The following is a 5,918-nucleotide window of genomic DNA, read 5'->3' as shown; positions in this document are numbered from 1 at the left end:
TGAAATATTCTTAGACTAGGTCCCTTATGTTAGTTGTTTTAGGGACATAAATTAAGAATAACGGGAATGGGTAATTGGGTTATTGTTGGTTGGTGGAAATTAAATATGATTATTTATTGTGGGTTGAAAACCCTATATGCTCACCAGGCTCCCAAGCCTGACCCACTCAGTTTTAATTTGTATTACAGGAAGTGGCGCGAGGGCATAAGATGGATGAACCATCAAGTTGTTTTGTTTACAAGTCTGTATATGTATATATTTGTTGAATGACTTGTAATGTTATCGTTTATGCTTATTGGTCTGTATCGGAACATGACACACCGAGTTTTGATTATATAATGAAAATACATTTCTTTTATGAAATGCTTTGGTAAACACTCTTTTATCATGTTTTGTTTTTGGGAACAAATTCCGCAACTCTTTCAAATCAAAAGGATTTACTCTGAAAATATTTTAAAAGCATAAATGAAAATCGGTCTTTTCTGGCCGAGATTTTGGGGATGTCAAACATGTTACTTGCAGTTACTAAGGACGGACAAAACCAAATATTACTGGTTGCATATGGTATATGCAAAAATGAGTGTACAGATTCTTGGACATTCTTTTTTTCAAAAACTACATGATTCCATAGGCAATATGGAGGAACTTACAATTATATCTGATAGGTCTCCATCTATAGCGACATCTGTTGCCAACATTTTTCCTCACGCTCATCACGGAATATGTGGTGTCCATTTTAATTTCAACATTGTATCTAGATTTGGGAAAAGTAAGACAGTTAGAGGAATTTTTTTGGAGGCTTGCAGGGCATATACAGTTGATGCTTTTGACGCTGCTATGGAAGTTATGAGAAAGACAAAAGAACCAATATGGGAGTACTTAAAAAGTATAAATCCAGAATCTTCGTCTAGGGCACATTTTATGTAACACCCCAAATTCTGGTATGTTATTTAAATAATTATTTTTCAAGTTTTCAGGAGGGACTCGACGAGTCAGTAGCCAGACTCGTCGAGTAAAGTCGGGATTTTGAGCACGTTTAAGTTGGCGACTCTGCGATTCCATATTCTGGACTCGGCGAGTCCGCCAGTCTGGATGAAACCCTAATTTCAAGGGTTTGCACCCTATTTAATCAACTTTTTGGGACCGCAAGTCAGCCCCCATCACCCCCAGAGCATCCATCTCGAAACCTTAGAACTCTCTTATCATTTTGTGTGATTTGGTGTGATTCTTTGAAGATCTTGAGAGAAGAAGGAAAGCAGATCAAGAGGAGAAGAAGGAGATCCAAGATCTTTGTGGCATTTTAGAGTATAGTAAGGTATAACTCGACCCTTTTCTGTTTCTATGCTTTAATCCCCATTGGAACACCATTAAAGGTATTCTTGAACCATTTCGTGGCTTGGTGGTAGCATAGAGGACACATTGAGATGAATAGCCTTCAGATCTAGCTATGTTTGAGTTCCAGAAGCCTAGATCTAATACCTTTATGGAGCCATATTGCATGAAAGTCCTAGATCTACTCTTATAGTGTGCTTTGAGCCTTAAAAACTTCATTTGGTGTTTATTTACACGTAAAGTTGGAAACTTTACGTGTTAAACAAGCCCTTAGAACCCAGATCTACGAATGGAATGAACTGGATTCAAGCAGAATCGATTATATAGTGATTGCATGTATACGACTCGGCAATTCGTTCTTCAGACTCGACGAGTCGAGTCTCGAGTCCCCTGTTTTCCCCTTTTCGAGTTATGTCGAGTGGAACCGGTGAATGAGAGATGGACTCAGTGAGCTGGAGGTTAGACTCATTCATGGAAGGACTCGACAAGTCAATGCCCTGACTCGGCGAGTCCAAGGCAATCTTCGTGCCTCGAGAGCAGACTCGACGAGTTGTTCATACAACTCGGCGAGTCACAGTCAGAGTGTTCATGTATTGAAGGAGAACTCGACGAGTTGATCATACAACTCGGCGAGTCGGATGCAAATTGACTGAGTGTTAGTATCGAAGAGGAACTCGTCGATTCTATGCCAAGCTCGACGAGTAGTAGCGAGCAGAAGCAAGAAAGTGAGAGTAAGGACTCGACGAGTTGGTGACCCAACTCGACGAGTCAGGTCAACTGAATGTTGACTTTGACCAATAGATTGACTTTGACAAAGGGTAAAATATTCATTTTACCCTCAATATTATTATCCGTATTTTATTGAGGGTACTTATGGAAATTGTAGCCGGGGTGAAACCGGAGCCGCAGCAGACAGATTCCGGAGTAGTTCTTTCAGCAGCTAGGCTACAAGGTGAGTTTCCTTCCAGTAGGAACGGGTCTAAGGCCACAATGTCGACCCGTTTAATTAGTAGTAGTTTCCGGACCTCGGTCTGATGCAGTAGTTAGAATGTTTGATGCCTTCGTGGCTCAGACATGTTTTGTGTGTGATGTGTTTCGGGTACGGCCCGATTCGGTATGCAGTCTATGTTGTTATGCTAGTTGGTATGTGTATGTTATGCTATGTTCAGTAGTTCCGGATTTCGGTCTGACGCAGTCAGTTCCGGGCTTCGGTCCGATGCAGTTAGTTCCAGACTTCGGTCCGAGGCAGTTAGTTCCGGACTTCGGTCCGATGCAAAGGGCAGGGCCCTGGTTAGTTCCGGACTTCGGTCCGATGCAGTTTCCGGGCTTCGGTCCGATGCAGTGGGCGGGGCCCAGTAGTTGTTTATATGTTTGTATGGTATGTGGTAGTTTGGGGGAGCTCACTAAGCTTTGTGCTTACAGTTTCAGTTTTGGTTTCAGTTACTTCTGCAAGTAAAGGGAAGAGCTCGGGATGATAGCATCGCACACACCACAGCTTCAGCTTTATTCTTGGGAGTTTTGTTCAGATATTTAGACATGATTTGATACAGTTTTTGATACGACACTTTTATTATGGCTTATGAGATACCCGACGTCTGGTTTTTATTATATGACATTCAGTGTTATGACTTTTATTATTATCTAAAAACAAAAAATTTTGGGTCGTATTTTTGGGTTGTTTCATTTTAAAGGGAAGCGTTACAATCTTATGTCGTCCAACAGTGTGGAGTCTATAAATGCATTATCGAGACACGCACGTAAGGTGCTGATACTTATGTTGGTCGATTTTTTTTTGTGCGACAATGCAAAAGTGGTGGTTTCAAAGACGTAAATTCGCAGGTATTAAGTTTATTTCTAATATTATTGTTTTATTAAATGTTATTGATCTTAATTCTTCATTTTGTGTATTTTTTAAGCGGAAGCAACAACAACACTCACTCCTTGGGCCGATGAAATTGTAAAAGAAAACCAAAATACTTTTAATAAGTGGGATGTTCGTATGATCTCAAACACGAAATGCGAGGTCAAAAAGGGGGCACAAAATGTGATTGTTGATTTCCAACAAACGACATGTATATGTAGGCATTGGCAACTTGATGGGATACCTTGTGGCCATGTCATAAGATGTTTAACAGTCAACAATTACCAAGACTGCTCAAGGTTTGCATTAAATGCTTACTTTAGCGAAACATTGAGGAAAACATATGAGGAATCAATAAACCCTCTGCCAAAACCATCCGAGTGGGAGATCCCCGATGATTTGATGATTGTTAAGCCACCTATAATGGATAAACGTCAGCCAGGCAGGCCAAGAAACACAAACCGCATTCCATCCCAAGGCGAGGGTTCAATTAGAAAAGAGTGTTCTATATGTGGTCAGGTAGGACTCATGAGAAACAATTGTACTGGAAGGGCGTCCGGTAGTGAAACACGTCGCACGACAATTTCTACTACAGAAATGGCATTTAATATTGGTGGTTCAGCGAGTTGCTCACAAACCTATGACGCTGATTTTGATATAAAACAACCTTGAGATGAAGAGTTGTTAAGTTTTTATGTATTGTAATTTTTTAATTAAATCTTACAAGACATTGTGATGCTTTCATATTTTACTTAACTTTGCAGATTTTAACAATTAATGAAGCTTTTATATTATAATATTTAGTTTGCAGATTATAATAAGAAATGGAGCTTAACGGTAAAAAAAAGTTATTAAAAATAAAACAACAAACCAAACTCATGATAATGTTACAACATTTTTGTAACTAATTATTAAACTCAAGGAACTACAATGAGTGCTTCTCTTTCTCGATTGTTATATAGTCATCCCTAATTCTCATTTTATCTTCCAAACGATCCTTTTGCACCCTAAGGTGTATAATCTGCTTGTCCTTCTCAGCAAGCCATTTTTCAGTCGTTTTGATTGTCTTCTTAGTCTTTTTTATCCATTCTTCATGCTCTTTGATTTCGTTTATTTTGAGGTCTATCCATTCTTGAGCTTTTTTGCATTCCGATGCAATTTCATTAACACGTTGAGTGAGAAGTCGGGATGACTCTTTGTCATGTTCTTGTTGTTCTTCAGCCGTTTTCAATTCTTCAAAATTTTCATATGACATATATGGGCCTGCTGAAGAGGGTGTAAAAAAAGGGTCGACCGAATCACAGTAGTAACAATCTACTTCGTTGAACTCATAATAAGGTCACGATTATAATAAACTGGTGCTATTAATGGTATTTATACATGCTAGTCCATCTGCAAATCATAGTCTAAATGCAACCATTTCGTAGTCGGAGTTGTAATTCATAGTCAAACTTTGAAATGACTACACATTAACGGCAAGTGACTGTAGTAACCTACAAATCGTAGTCAAACTCTTAAGTGACAAGACATAAATGACTGTTTGACATGATAAGCCACTGCAATAATCTGCAAATCATAGTCCTGTATTTATTATTATAAATAGGTGTTTAAGCTATACTAACCAAACACCCATATCATCTAAACAAAATCAACACCCATATTTAGAAATGTCGTCGAATGCAGCAACTTGTTCGAATGAAGTACCTGGATCCAACTCTGAACGACCATGGACGAATAAAGAGGTGTTGGTTATAACACGATGATGGCTAAGTGTTAAGGAGGGTGTATCGTTACTTGCTCCCCCGCATTGCCTAGTAGGTGATGGATGGACCCGCATAACAGTTTTGTTCGACCATGAGATGGGAGAAGGACAACAACGACAACAATCAAATGTTGTCAGTAAATGGATGGATGTAAAGGAAGAAGTCACATGGTTCAATCGAGCGTGTAATTATGCGAATAGTAACAAAGTTCGTTGTCGAGACGAGGAAGAGTTCTTGGAAGTTGTTAAAGATTTTTACATCTTGGAGTGTGAAGGCAAAGACTTCAAATATGAAGACGTTTGGAAGGTTGTTAAAAATAATTAGTATTTCATATAGACCAATCAATTTTCCGTTATAAATAACCCATGGACCTATTTTTTATATTAATCCTTTGTTTGTAGTAATGTTTTAAGTTTAATGTTTCATGTAATGGTCGTTAGTTTAATGTTTTAACTTTAAGGAGTAGATTTGGAATATTTGTAATGTTGTAAGTTTAATGGTTCATGGAATTGTTGTTAGTAATGTATTCTAAAAATGTCGTTAACACTAATGTAATGAGCATTTATTAATTAAAATTAAACAGAGGAGGTGCATCCAATACAGACGTAATACATGAAAATAACCTAGTACACACCTATTAAATAGAAATAGCTATTAAATAAACGGGGCATATTTCAAAATAATCCAAGGGGCTTCAAACTGGAATTCCAACCCGTCACTTAATGACCTGTATTCCTCCTTAGCAGCTTCCAAGATGACTTCCTCAGTAGCATTTAAACGGGTATCGTCAATTTTGGTATAAAGATCGTTGAATGATAGAACTTCAATTTTCATTTCATACTTGCTAAGATGTCCAGTTCGTCACGATCGTTTGCTGTAGTCATTCGGTTTTCAGCGTTGAAGATATTGGTTAAACGAGTCCAAAACATTGGATCGTTCAACTTGTTGGTCTCGTATACATG

The sequence above is a fragment of the Lactuca serriola genome, chromosome 9 (assembly GCF_051521515.1).
Source record: "Lactuca serriola cultivar US96UC23 chromosome 9, Lser_US96UC23_V15, whole genome shotgun sequence".
Taxonomy (NCBI): Eukaryota; Viridiplantae; Streptophyta; class Magnoliopsida; order Asterales; family Asteraceae; genus Lactuca; species Lactuca serriola.
This window is presented reverse-complemented; position numbering follows the sequence as displayed.